Source organism: Petaurus breviceps, unplaced genomic scaffold (assembly GCF_028583685.1).
Source record: "Petaurus breviceps papuanus isolate PSGF00001 unplaced genomic scaffold, PetGlider_PUasm1.0 138, whole genome shotgun sequence".
Lineage (NCBI taxonomy): Eukaryota > Metazoa > Chordata > Mammalia > Diprotodontia > Petauridae > Petaurus > Petaurus breviceps.
In genome coordinates, this window is record NW_027185694.1 from 20,165,644 (window position 1) to 20,180,347 (window position 14,704).

The 14,704-nt window shown below is 42.0% G+C and overlaps 1 long non-coding RNA gene and 3 other non-coding genes across 4 annotated transcripts; 1 reads left to right on the forward strand and 3 right to left on the reverse strand.

Moving 5' to 3' along the window:
• Nucleotides 1-1,449: 1,449 nt before the first annotated feature.
• On the reverse strand, nt 1,450-1,522 carry TRNAA-AGC (transfer RNA alanine (anticodon AGC)). The gene has a single exon. It is a non-coding gene; the product is annotated as a tRNA-Ala (tRNA).
• Nucleotides 1,523-7,307: 5,785 nt separating this feature from the next.
• Nucleotides 7,308-7,381, reverse strand: TRNAN-GUU (transfer RNA asparagine (anticodon GUU)). The gene has a single exon. It is a non-coding gene; the product is annotated as a tRNA-Asn (tRNA).
• A 572-nt stretch (nt 7,382-7,953) lies between these two features.
• On the forward strand, nt 7,954-10,695 carry LOC138176248 (uncharacterized). Its single transcript, XR_011172197.1, has 2 exons — nt 7,954-8,488; nt 8,926-10,695. It is a non-coding gene; the product is annotated as an uncharacterized lncRNA (long non-coding RNA).
• Nucleotides 9,002-9,074, reverse strand: TRNAR-CCG (transfer RNA arginine (anticodon CCG)). Its single transcript has one exon. It is a non-coding gene; the product is annotated as a tRNA-Arg (tRNA).
• Nucleotides 10,696-14,704: the final 4,009 nt, after the last annotated feature.

Sequence of the window (14,704 nt, forward strand, 5' to 3'; positions counted from 1 at the left end):
CAGTTTCTTTAATGATACACACATGTTTGAAAACTATGTGTATAAATTAATACAAAATGATGGGGTATCAGCAGCTGTGGCAGTTCAGGAAAGGCTTTATCAAGAAGGTGAGCTTTCTCTTGAAGGAAAACAAGGATTCCAAGAAACAGTGAAGGGGGAGAGTATTATTGGCATGAATGATGAGCAGCGAAAAGTATCCACAAAGTTGCTGGTTCTGGTGTCACCTGGATTGCTTTTCTTTTAGTTTCTTTTAAATTAAAAATAATTGCTGCCATTTTTTGTCTTTTATCTTAGCATCCCAGTCATTTGACCCCAAATGACTGCCTCCAAAATGCCTCCTTCCTCCTGACAAAGAACAATCAAGAAAAAATATAATGTATAGAATATTCTGTTCTATTAGTACCCCACTTCTCTGCCATAAATAAGACAACTCGTTATCTCTTTGTCAAGATCTTCATTTCACTCCCTCTGACTCTGACTTAGGGTACATATCGATAAGATTGTGTTTTGGATTTGACCTTAGCGAAAGCACTTTTCTTGTGTTAGAATTAATTTTGCAAACAATTGTGGGTTTTTGGGTTTTTTTTTGCTTTGTTTTTCCCAGGAAAGACTCTTGGAGTCGGGGTGGGTTTAGCAAACCTGGTTCAGGCCTTTTGAGCTTCGATCTCTTCCCTACGTCCCTTCCCCCTTCCCCCTTCCCCCTTCTTTCCTCCTCAGAACTGAGACTGTAGGACAGCTGTAGGTGGAGGGTCCCTTAGCATTTTATACACAGGTCTGGATAATTCCGATTTCTTCACATTAAGAACGAACAAGAGAATCGCGGCTGTGTTCAGGAAAAGATGCCGACTCCAGTTAGTCAGACTGGAAATAGTTTCGATTATGGGAGCTAAGTGTTAATTCACCTTGTACTGGAGTATCTCTCCCCACCCAGGGCTTTATATTGGTGGACCTACACTGGTCCCCATGATCATCGATCTTTTCTTCTTTTCTTTACCTTACCCAATAAACAAACGGTTTCTGGAAGGGGTGAAGGGGTCCCTGGGAGGCCTGTGGATTCCTCCCTTCGGCTCTCAAGCTTCCAGGGAACCGGAACCCCTCAAAAATGTCGATAGATTTCTAGGATGACTACAGGATTGCCTCTTCAGCTTGGACTCCTAGGGGGGGGTCAAACTACCCAAAGACCAGGTTTTCTCTATAATGAGAAATATTCTGGATCCGGGTCTCAAAAAGAAATAATTATTAGAAAGCTCTTTAAAAAAAACCTTAAAAGCACTATGTGAATGTCAGCGGTTATTCTTGCTCACTCTTCTCTGGACGTGGAAGAGTGGAGTAAGGGTCTGTTTCATTCTATTCCAGACACATTACGAAGCTTTCCAACCCCATCCTCTCCACCACGTCCACTCCTGAGACTGGAACATTAGGAGGCGGAAACAGTTAGCAAAACGAAACTGGAGGATGCGGGCATCGATCCCGCTACCTCTCGCATGCTAAGCGAGCGCTCTACCATTTGAGCTAATCCCCCACGCTGCTTTTACTTTTATTTTGGCTCCTTCGAAGGTGTTGATGGGCTGTAATACAGTCGATTCTATTTAATTTTAACTTTCAAGGAAGAACACGCTAAGTAAAAGAGGAAAAAATAAAAGACAGCCAAGTAGGGGAGTTGAGAAAGTCAGAGAACAGATTGCAGGCTATTAGAAGAGCTCTGGGGAAAGGGCTAACGGACAAAGGGGGCAGCCAGGGGCAGGCTTGGAAAGGATTTCTCTAGAGGGTGGCGCGGCCGGTCTCCTCCACTGAGAATCCGCTACCCTGGTTTTGCTCTCCAAAGATCAGATTCCTTATAGTGTCCGGATCCGGGAGGCCAGGCCTCACTCTCCAATCTGAGGAACATGTGTGCGTGGAAGATACAGGGTGGGTATTTGCAGAGAAAATTATCCAAGCCCATTCATTGATACAGAGTGACTGAAGAAGCCTAGGACACGCTATCAACTCACATATTCTAGGGGTAGGTGAGGGAGAGGCAGATAACAAAGATTCCCTTTAAATCCTTAGTACCACACCCTTCTCTAAATGGGACTCCCAGTACCAGCGATCATGGAGTCAGGAAACTGAACAATAGCATGAAATTAGATACCCATAATTCTGCCTCAGTGTTCTACTTAAAGAAGCCATAGTATGTAGTTGGTGGCATAATGGAAGAATATGATTGCACACACTAAGATCCCAGTTTCTACAAGTGGTTAGCCAGTTGAAGTATATTGGAAATGTTCTTTCTCTCCTCTTAAAGAAGTCACTTGGATGATTACTTCTGGATTTCCAAATAGCTAACTGTACAGTACTTGTTCCCAGCTTTGCCTTCACCTTTACTTTGATATTTGACCCTGAATTCCCTGTTCGGAGGATTTAGTAAGAATGAGCAGGAGGAACTTTAAAATAAGGTTGAGGGAGGGAAGCTCTCACAGTCTGTCAGAACACCGTTTGGTGTTGGACTTCAGTCCTTTCTATAGTGTATTGGTTACCTTCGAAAAGAATCAGGCGAAAAAGAGAGACCAGAAGATCAGGGTAAGGCAGATCAGGCAAGGGCAGGGCAGTCAGAAAAACTCCAAAGTGCATAGATGTAGTTTTTCCCCCTTTGAGATTCTCTGTTTAAAGAAGAAAAGTAGGAACTTTCTGACTCTTACTTCCTTTTCTTCAGTATTGACCTTAGTGTTACTCAATTCAATAATGTAAGATCCTTTGAGAATCTTGTTTTATTGTCTTGGTTTTCAAGAACTGGTGATCCTCCATCACTCCCAACATTTGCGTCTTCTTCAACACCAGCGCCACTCACTGAATGATGGTAGAGTGAGGCAGGAAATCATAAGGACTTAGTCCACTCCAAATTCATTGTTATTTAGCCTTATCTGGGTTCTCATGGATGTATGCCCATTCATCCTAAGTTCCCTCACCTTCTCTCTTGCACCCCTGTCTCCACACTCAATCATCCTGTCCTTTTCTCCATTGTCAGAGGATAAGATAGACAATCATTTTTCTTGCATGGCTAATCCTATGTCCTTGATCTTCCTTCATGACTCTTTTTCTGATCCTACCATCCCTCTCCTCAAATTTCCTTCTAGCTGTTAGTCTGGACACATTTACTCACATCACTTTCTACCTTTAATAATATTGATCAACATAAGAAAATAAACCTAGAGGTGGACCTCCAGCACAAGTAGGCCACTCCTTTCAGATGAATGTATTATGGGAAGCCATGGACAAGAGAGTTCTACAGGATACAAAAGTATGGGGGATTTTTGATCTGCCCATTTGGTAGGTGGATCTACAAGGATGAGTTCCCATATCCACTGAAGTCTAATAATAAGCATGTATGTTGTATACCTCCTAGAAGACCAAACTTCTTTGCAAGTACTATGTCATTTTTTAATAAATGTTTTCTCCACATATAATCACAGTACCTTGCACATAGTAGCTACTAAGAAAGTATTTTTTGAATGAAAGAAAGGAGGGAAAGAGCAAATGCCATATGAGCTTAAGATCCTCTTGTCCAGGAAGTTCTTGTTCAGAACCTACCACAAAAGCAATTTATCTAATTCCCCTTAGTGGCTCAATGGTTTCCTCAGTCCTATCAACCTCAGTTTTTCTTTTTCCTCTTCCCAGGCCTGATCTGAAATAGGACTTGGTCCTCTGGGAAAGAGAGAGACACTGCAGGCATCCCATCCACCATCTCAAGTTTTCATGGGATTGTTTGAGGCATGCAGTTCTGGAGCAGGCCTTTTATCACAGCCTAAAGTGTTGAAAGGAAACCACTGTGGTGCTCAAATTGAAAAACCAATGGAAGTTACACTCAAGAGGACTCAAGCTTCCTCTTCCAGGTACAGACTCCAAGGAGGTCGAGAATAAAAGGATAGGAAAATATTTATAGCAGCACTTTTTGTTGTAGCAAATAATTGAAAGTAAATTAGATGCCCATTGATTAGGGAATGGCCGAATAAATCATGGCATGCGAATTTAATGAAATATTACTATGCTATAAGAAAACAATGACTATGATAAATACAGGGAGAGAGGAGAACATATATAGACTGGTACAAAGTGAAATAAACAGAACTAGCAAAATAATATACAAAATGACTTCAACAATGTAAATGAAAAAATAGCAACAACAAAACAATTACAACTTAATGCTGTGAAATCAGTTACTTTTTTCTCTTTTTTATTATTGTTTATAAGGGATGGTTGAGAAGCAAAGAGGTATATATTGTGAAATGTAGGTGATATAAAAGCAGAAGACATTAATTTTAGGAAGAAGAAATGTTCTTAGAAAGAAATGAAAAGTCAGTGAAGGTTCATAAGACCAAATAATGAAACATATCTCTTCCCTTATAGCAGAAAGAATAGGACTAATAAGGCTTAAGACTGCATATACATCATCAATACTATCACATTATTGGATTTCCTTTTCTTGCTTATTTGTTTTCTTTACCAATAGCAAGGTTAAGTATAGATAAGGGGGGTGGTGAAGACCATGATATAAAGACAACAGGCATAATAAAGCATTTTTAGGAAAAAGAAAAAAGAAACCTGCAAAACTGGGACAAGTGAGCAAACTAGGGTTACTGTCCACAAGACCTGGGCTCCTAAGACATCACTGGGATAAGAATGAGGGAAGTTCTGCTGAATGGTGAAGTTCAACTCATTTTTTTTTAATCAATTAGAAATAGGAAAGTGATGTCAGACAAGGTCAGGATGAGGGAAATCTAGGATTTCTAGTTGAGTGATGAGCTGGAGTTCCTAGAAAGGGGATAAGAATGAGAAAGAAGTGGAAAGGAAGTTGTCTTTATGTCCCTAGCCTAAAGCACCAGAACTGAAGTGGTTTGAGGAGGTTCAGGGACCCCTCAAGAACCGGAGAGTAGGAAAGGGTTGTCTGGAATGAATTCATTCACTACTGGAAACCAAGGGAAGGGGGTTTTATTGTTTGTTTGGGTTTTTTTTTTAGCTTTTTGGAGGAGGGAGGGCAGGGCAATTGAGGTTAAGTGACTTGCCCAAGGTCACTAAGTGGGAATCAATACATGATAATTCTGTGGTTATAAGACAATCCTGTTTTTACAAGGGAAATTCTACAGAGGTCAGCTTGTTCTTGTAACAAGGAAAGATAATTTGTTTTACTGGGACCCACTAATGAGTAATTGCTAGGCATAGTGTCCTTGGGTTGAGGAGAAAACTGTCAGGGATAGTGTTTTGAAGCTAGGAAAAAATATGATCTTGAGATTGGGGTCCAAGCACAAACACCCCAAATACCCCATCAGAACCAGTCATATCTCACAGTTTCTGATCTCTGTCCAAGGTTCTATGTTTGAATAAAATTGAGAAAGGAAGAATACTTGACGTGGTCACAAGAGGCAAGAGACAGGATTTGGGAATGCCAGGAGACACATTTTTCTACTGTAACTTCTCTGATTTTCTAGGACTTAAGTTATGGCACTGTCCCTACAACTTCCCAAAGACTGTTGAAGTAGAGCACCATCTTCTTGAAGTTTTACTATGCTATTCATGTTCCTGGGATCAGTGAAACTATGAGGCCTGGAGAAAGCAGTGTACTTTACTAGAAGCTTCTATCACTCTGTTCTGCACCCAGGGAGAAATAGAGCTTGACTACTTCTAAACAAGACTCTAAAAGAATTAAATGGAGTTGCACATGAAGCCTCTCAACCTTCCCCAATCTTATTTCAACCATTGGGGCATTCAAGAATTTCAGCCAGTTCTTCCCCTGTCTTAACTCCCCCCTCCCTCCCCTGAAGATCCAGGTTCTGAGATCAGAAGTAAAAATGAATGGGGGGGGGGAAAGGGGGGAAGGTCCAGAGTTGACATACTTGACTGCAACAGGAGATCCTTTAAAGTTCTTTGAAGATTGTCTGTTAAACAGCTGCTCTGGGTCAGACCCTTCTTTCTCTCTTTTATTTAAGAATGTCTTTATTTTATTTTTTCTCAATTACATTTAAGAACAAATTTTAACATTCATTTAAAAAAATAATTTTTGAGTTCCTATTTCTCTCTCTTCTTTCCTCTTCTCCCCTCCCCCTTCCTTGAGAAGGCAAGCGTTTTGATTTAGATTAAATATGTGCAGTCAAGCAAAACATATTTCCTTATTAGTCACATTGCAAAAAAAGAACACTGACCAAAAAAAAGTATGCTTCAATCTTCATTCAGACTCTGCTAGTTCTTCTCTGGAGTGGGTACCATTTTTCATCACAGGTCTTTCAGAATTGTCTTGAATCTTTGCATTGCTAAGATTAGCTAAATTATTCACATCTTATTGTTGTTCCCGTGTACAATGTTCTCTTGACTCTGCTCACTTCACTTTGCATCAGTCCATATGTGTCTTCCTAGTTTTTTTTAAATCGTCCTGCTTGTTATTTCTTATAGTATAATAGCATTCCATCACAATCATATACCACAACTTATTCTCCAATTGATGGGCATCCCTTCAATTTCCAATTCTTAGCAACTACAAAAAGAGCTGCTGTAAAAGTGTATATAGGATCTTTTCTTTCTTCTTTGATCTCTTTAGTAAACAGACTTATTGGTGGTATTGCTAGATCAAAGGATATGCAGTTTTATTCCCCCTTTGGGAATAGTTTCAAATTGCTCTCCAGAATGGTTGGATCAGTTCATAACTCCACCAAGAGTGCATTACTGTCACAGTTTTTCCACATTCCCACCAATTTTGTTGTTTTCTTTTTCTGTGGTATTAGCTAATTCAATAGGTGTGGGGTGGTTAGACCAGGCCTTTCGGTACTCAACAGTACCCCACTTCTTCCCACACGAGAGAGAAAAAGGGTGGGGGGGGGCAACCGAGTCTGGAAGGAATCTTCCTTGTAATTTCCTCTCCTGGAACACAAACAATATCATGCACCTTTCCAGTCCTAGCCCTGTTGGGTCTTTGGAGTTAAACGAAATGTGGCCCTTAAGACCTAAGCAGGAAACCTTAAGAAAAAGCTGGGAAAGAAATTGTCCCTACTGGACCAACTTCTTATGAGAGAGAATCACAAATTTTTCCTCTCCATTCGGACTGGGCCTTCTCTCACCTACTATCCATGGGAGATCAATATGTAGAGAAAGCGACTGATGTCACTACTTAGCTGACCATCCTTTCTACCTAAAGTACCAAGGTCAGCTGGGAGCTCATTGAATTTCAAGAAGCTAGTTTGTGTAACGGAAAGGACTTCAGTTTGGATGGGATCACTTTTTTGTAAAGTAAACTTGAATTGAGATATAAACTGGGAATAGTTTTTATACGATCTAAGGAAAAACGTCCCTGGGTGGGCTCGAACCACCAACCTTTCGGTTAACAGCCGAACGCGCTAACCGATTGCGCCACAGAGACGGCTGCTTTGCAGGTTTTGGAGAATCCTCTATATCCTACATAAAGCGTGGCTCGCTTCCTGGTTATGTAATGTTTATTATATATTACAGAATGTAGGCGTTTGCAGAAGTGCAGGAGGGTAATTTAGTTATATATAAACAGCACTGTATAAATTCAAGGCCCCAAGCAAAGGCGAAACGGACTGGGATTCTCTGCTTCACTCTTCTCCCACAAAAGAAGAAGGTCGTCCTCATTCACACTCCCCGACATGCCCTCACTTGGGTTTTAGCACATGCTAACTCTGGGTGCGGAAGGCTTTACCTCTCAGTTCTACTGGAAACTCTAAAACTATAAATTATAGCAATAAAACTGCACGTAAGTTGCAGATGTACATTGGTTTACAACATCTACTTACACTGAAGAAATCACAGGTCTAGACCAAAAACGTTAAACTCTGTTAGAAAGAGGGGTAGTCGGGGCAGGATGGGGGAGGGCATACTTGTAGATACCAGGAAAATTGCTATCCAGAGTAATCATAATGGGGGCGGGGCGGCGGGGGTCATGTAAGGCTTCGGGAGGTGGCACTTGGAGCAAACCTTGGAGTCAGGGAAGAGAGGAGGGGAGCGGATCAGAGGCGCTGGGATGGGAGTGGGGAAGAAATAGACAGCTTGAGCAGCTAAAACACCGAGGCGGGAGACGGAATGTCGAATTCAGAGAGCAGCTGAATGTTCCCCCGGCAGGAACGTAGGAGCTATGAGGAGTGATATGAAAGAAAGCTGGAAAAATAGAGAACATTGTGGAGGAACTCAATGTCCGTTTTCGTCTTCTAGGCACTGACGAGGCAACTCTTCCATTTTATAGGGGGACAAACTGAGGCCCAGAGAAGGGCTTGATTCCCTTCGATACCCATTCATTGAATTCGTGCTAGGAGCTCTCCGTGCTAGACGAACCCCTGTGCTAAAGGAGGGATGACCCGTGCATGATTTAGAGGTCAGTCCCAGGCCCTCCCGGAATTCCAAAGGGTATTTGGCATTTTCCCAGATTTTTTTTTTTCTTTTGCGGGAGAGGCTCGAAGACTTTGGGAGAAGTAATGGATCTTGACCCACTTGAAACAGAGCTAGCTCCAGGGTAGGGAATTTACGGGGTCTTCGTGGGTGGGCATCTCAAGGACGTAAAAAAATGAGATAGCTTAGGCTCGGGTCTAAGCGTTGAAGGGAAAGAACAGGCGGAGGGTTGGATCGCGTCTGGTGGGGAGGGAACAAAGAGGATTTTAACTTATGCTTCAACGAATGTTCCTTCAGCGGCCTTTTGAGGTTGTGGTCTCTACATAAATGGCGAACATTCGCTCTTCACGCCCTTAGACTCGCAGTGTGATTTCCAGCCCAGCTGAGAGGGGTGACGAAGTGCTTCATTATGCGTTTCGTTTATTTTTCCTCATTGGAAATACCTTCCCGCGTCCATCTCTTCACTGATAAGCACCCCAAGAATTGCGTGATCTCGAAAATACTTCCTAAGGATTGAAGTATTTTGTTTAATTCTTTTCTCTTTACTTCCACCATCTATAGAGGAATACAGAGTTAAAGGGGTTGCGACCACAACCTGAGCAAAGAAGAGAAATGCGGAGAAAGACAAAAACAGTAACGACCACGAAGGGACTCGAACCCTCAATCTTCTGATCCGGAATCAGACGCCTTATCCATTAGGCCACGCGGCCTCTTACGTAGGCTGTCTTCTGCTTTCCCTATAGAAAAGAAGAAGGGCGGAGCATTGCTCCCACTCTTAATTCTACCAGTAGTTTTCTGTATCTACGGATGTCACCCATAACATCGGAGCCCAAGCTCGGGAAAAAACCCTTTTGGAAAACTGGAAGGAGTAAGACTCAGGCTGGGAGCTAGGAATCTAGGTCTGTACCTGGATTCCTTCGTCTTGAAAGGGCCAAGAGCGAAGTGGCCAGTACTCGGTCGCAGCCAACCGCCGTCACCGAGTCAAGAAGCCCGAGGCCATGAGACGCTCAACTGCTGGGATCTGCAGCCCCACCACCCGGCTCTCCCACAGAATGGAACCAAATTTCTCAGTGGGAAGGTGGAAAAGACCCCACAATATAGGGCCAGGCTCGGGAGCGGCATCTCAGCGGAAGGACACAGTTTGTGAGGGGACCGAGATGCTGATCGGCAGCTATTCTATGTCCTAGGTTCCACCAAATGGCTCGTAACGCTAACTACATATAGCTAGAGGGAGATTCTAGCATGCTAGGGTGAAGGTGTTTACACTCCATCTTTTGACTCCGAGTCTTTTCTCTGGCTGTGCGGCATGCCTGGGATTCCCTCCCTACTCGTCTCAGTCTCCTGGCTTTTCTGGCTTCCTTCAAAACCTAGGTAAAATCCTAGTGCCTTCCCTCTACTGATTATCTCCTATTTATCCTTCATAAGCTTATTTGTACAGTTGTTTGCTTGTGGTCTCCCTTTCCTTCAAGGGAGCGACTGTTTGTGCTTTCTTTGGACAGTGCCAGGCAAATAGTAGCCGTTTAATAAATGGTTGCTAATTGACTTGTTGAACAGCTTCACTATAGATATGGCTGGAGTGGGAGGATGCTGGTTTATTAGGATGAAAGTGGTCAGAGTTCTAGTTTATACCAGTTAGATGACAGAGATGGGGAAACTGTGGCTTCAAGGCCACATGCGGCCCTTCTAGGCCCTTGGGTGCGGCCTTTTGACTGAGTCCAAGTTTTATGGAACAAATCCTTTTGTTGAACGGATTTGTTTTTCCGAAGTTTGAATACAGTCGAAGGGCCGCATTTGAGGATCTAGAGGGCCATGTGTGGCCTCCAGGCTGCAGGTTTCCTACCCTTGATAGCATTTTCCTAATGTGGACCTAAGGTGGATTCCCACCTCATCTGTAGGAATGGTGCTTTACCGGTATGGACTCTGAAATGCAGTTACCAAGTTTCCAGCTTTTTGGTTTAGCTTCTACCACTTCTGGGGTAATTCGCTTCAGTCTCTTGCTCGGAACCGAAAGGAGCAAAGGGGACTAGGCCGGGCCCATATGCCAAAAAGCAGCAGCGTCCTACATCCAGATGTCAGCTCCCCGAGAAAACTTGGTTCTATGCAGGCTGGGAATTCAGTCGAGGAGACTCAAACCTGCCCAGCTCTCTTTTCTCCAAACCCTGGGCCTTAGGGCCACGTGCAGATAGCACAGATTCTGAATCTACTACTTTGTTTTCCAGTTGGGAAATTGAGGTGTGGAAAAGGTGAAAAACCAACAGATTTCTGGTTCAATGGAAACCTATCAACAGATCAGAACCAGCTTATTTACTCTTATAAACTTCAGTTAAAACATTGCTTTTTAACCCTTTTTGTGTCATGAATCCCTTGGCAATCTAGTGAAGCCTATGGCCCCCTTCTCAGAAAAAAAAAAGTTCTTAAATGCATAAAAGAAAACAATAGTATTACAAAGTAAACCAATTATATTAAAATATGATCAAATGCATATTTTAAAAAACAATTTCACAGCCCCCCCCCTCCCATTAAGAACTCCTTAGTTAAAAAGGAAGGCAGCCCAAAATCTACCTACTTGACCCTGAATGAGATCTGAGACCAAATCTAGGGTGGATCAGACTATCTTGAAAAGTGGAAATATTCAAGTATAAACTGGATTACGGAAGATGTATATAGGATTCCTGTTCAAGATGTGGGTTGGGACAATTTCTGAGGTCCCTTCCACTCAAATTCTATGATGCTAATTCCAACCTTGGTTATTCAGTAGGGCTGTATTCTTGGGTAAGTCTCTTGCCCTCTTATCACAGAGGAGCAGAGGTGGTCATGGGTTCTTGAAGGCTATTCATCCTGCATACAAACCTTTCCAAGTCCAAGCTAGAAAGGCTTCCAGGGCCTTCTTGGCAAAGGGTTTTGCCTTCAGAGGAGCCTCAGTTAAGTTTGGAGAAACTAGAGACAGAAAGTTCCCCAAGTGATTTTTTTTTTTGAGCCACAGTAATTCCTAAAGACTAAGGCATGAAGGTATTTACCCACAATGATGGATCAAAGATCCTTGAAATAGGGATGAGGCATTCATTTCTGTTGTGCTATATGCCTCCCGAAGTTGTTCTAAGAATTAATGAAATAATTGAAATACTGTATTCAAAAGAGGACTTGGGAATCAGATAGACTTGTGTCCAAATTATGCCATTTAACTTCCAAGTTCCTTTATTTTCCTCATTTGTAAAATGGGAATGATTATAGCATCTATGTCACAGGGTTGTTTTAAGGCTTAAAGGAGATGATATATGTGTTATCTCACCACCGGAGCTGGTTTGGTGGTTTCCAGAAGGGACAATAGGCAGTGATGAAAAATGATTCCTGTCTGATGGAGATAAATCTGAGAGAGAAGCTGAGAGTGAAGTAGAAAAAGCAAGAATTTTGAAGGGCAGATCACACACACACATACACACACACACACACACACACACTGGTCCTTCATTTTCAGCACTTGCACACCAAGGGACTAAGAGTGCAATACTCAAGTAAGATTGTTCTGATCCAGATTGAGCTAAGATTTCATCCCTCTCCTAGATAACAGAGAACCCTTTACTCTTGTGTATTCTGTCACTTGAACTAATCTGTGTGGTTTCCCGTTTTACTATTTGCTTTCATAAGTATGTTTACTTTCTATCCTCACTGTCTAAGCTGACTGTTATTCCCCAGACCTCAGTGGGAGGAGAACTATCTCCTCTTCTCCCTCCAGCAACTAGCAAAGTAAGCCCCTTGAAACTAAGAATTGTCTATTTCATTTCTTTATATCCCTGTTTATTAGCACTGGGCCTGGCACATAAGGTGCTTAATAAATGTTTATTATGTCATGACTGAAATTAAGATAAAATGAGAGACAAAAGTCCAAGTATGATCAATTTATTAGTTAGGCTCAATGGATAGAGCATCAGGTCTGGAGTCAGGAAGACCTGAGTTCAAATATGGCCTCAGATATTTACCAGCTGTATGACCTGGGCAAGTCATTTAATCTCTGTTTGCCTTAATCTGCTGGAGAAGGAAATGGCAAACCGCTCCAGTATCTTTGCCAAGAAAACCCCAGGGCCAGTATTGTTTATCTTGAAGAACTTTGAGAGGGAATGCCTTGTCACCCATAAAAGTCCATGAGATAGCACAGAAAGGAAGTTAGGAGGGCAGGGAAGAGGGGAAGACATACAGGCATACCTTCTTTTATTGTGCTTAACTTTATTGCACGTCATAGATACTGTGTTTTTTTCCAGATTGAAGGTTTGTGGCAACCCTGTTTCAAGTCTATTGGTGAGGGCACCATTCTTCCAACAACAAACACATGCTGACAATTGTGTCTCTGTGTCACATTTTAGTAATTTTTTCAATATTTCACACTTTTTCATTGTTATATCTATTATGATGATTCATAATCAGAAATGTTTGATGTTACTATTGTAATTGTTGGGGGGCACCACAAACCATGCCCATTTAAGACTGAGGACTTAAGCACAATGTTGTGTGTGTTCTGACTGCCCCACTAACCAGCCATTTGCCCATCTCTCTCACTCTCCTCAGGCCTCCCTATTCCCTGAGACACAACAATATCGAAATTAGGCCAATTAATAACTCTACAATGGCTTCTAAGTATTCAAGTGAAAGGAAAAGCCAACCAGCTTTGGAAATTCCATTGTTGCCTTATTTTAAGAAAGTGCCACAGCCAGCCCAACATTTAGCAACCACCACCTTGTTCAATCAGCAGTTATCAACATCGAGGCAAGACCTTCCACCAGGAAAAAAAAAAAATCATGACACTGAAGGCTCGGATAATGGTTAGCATTTTTCAAAGTTATAAATAGTTTTGAATTAAGATATGTACTTTTTTAAAAAGGCAATGCTATTGCATGCTTAATAGACTCCAGCATAGTGTAAAAATAACTTTTCTATGCACTGGAAAAGCAAAAGATTCGTGTGACTAACTTTATTGGGATATTTGCCTTCTTGCAGTGATCTGGAACTGAACCCACAATATCACCAAGGTTTGGTTGTATTTAAAAGCTCTCCCAGCTCTTGGTGATATTAAGCAGGGACTTATTCTCACTGACTTTTTTAAATTATGTTTTTAGTGGGAGATAAAGAGGAAAACTTCAAGATTCTTTCTTTCTCTCTGCCTTTATATCCCTGGTCAGGTTGGAAATTGCAAAGATAAAGACAGGCCCACACAGCAAAACTCTACATAGAGATGAAGGTTAAGGAGAGCTTCTGCGGTAGCTCCCATGTTGAGCAAGTGCAGATTTTTGCTTCCAAAATGAGGGGGTTAGGTTAGATGAGGGAAGCTCGGTTGCACAATGGATAGAGTACCAGACCTGAAGTCAGGAAGACCTGAGTTCAAATGTGAACTCAGACTAGCTATGTGACCCTGGGCAAGTCACTTAACCCTGTTTGCCTCAGTTTCCTCATCTGTAAAATTAGCTGGAGAAGGAAATCGCAAACCACTCCAATATCTCTGCCAAGATAACTCCAAATGGGGTCACAAAGAGACAGACATGATTGAAATGGCTCAACAAGGTTCTAATTCTAGAACATCTTAGGAAAAAAAATAAAAGCTATATTTAGGGGGCTTGATTCTTACCATATCCTAGGCAACCCATATTGTCAATGCTAAGACTATAGGAGCAGTGTAGCACACACCAGAGAATTCATACCACAGAGATTGATGGACAGCTGGAGGGAATACGGAAAATGTTTTGGTTACTGTTTAGATCCAGTTACACAACAAATAAAACACAGGAGATTCTTATTAGGTCCCAGAGTATACTATATGCTTTAATCCAATGGTGTGAAACTATACAAACTACTCTAGGAGGATGCCCAGGACCCAAATATTGATCTAGTTTTCAAATGCATTACCAATGTTTTGTTGTACTTTTGTTAAGTATTTCTCAAGTATATTTTAATCTAATTCATAGGCCACATTCTTGACATCTCCGCTTTCACTGACCTACTATTACAGGTCTTACTATCCATCAGAAAACCCACATTGGCTTTATTTACATTAAGGCGAGAGGGAGAGAAGAACTTCCAACAGTTAGACTAGGAAGTGGAACAGACTGTCTCAGGAGGCCATGGGCTCCCCAGGCAAAGGCTGAATGGCCATTTATTCAGCATATTATAGAGGGTATTCTTCAAGTACCGGTTGGCACCAGACGGCCTCCAGCTCAGGGAGTCTCTGACATCAGTAGCTTGAGTGTTAGAAGTTTCAGTCAGAATATGAAAGAATTTAGGTGGGTTAGAGGCTGTCTCAGAGGCTCAAAACAGAATTGGAGCTGTGGTAGGAAAACTGTATTTTGACTCTGAG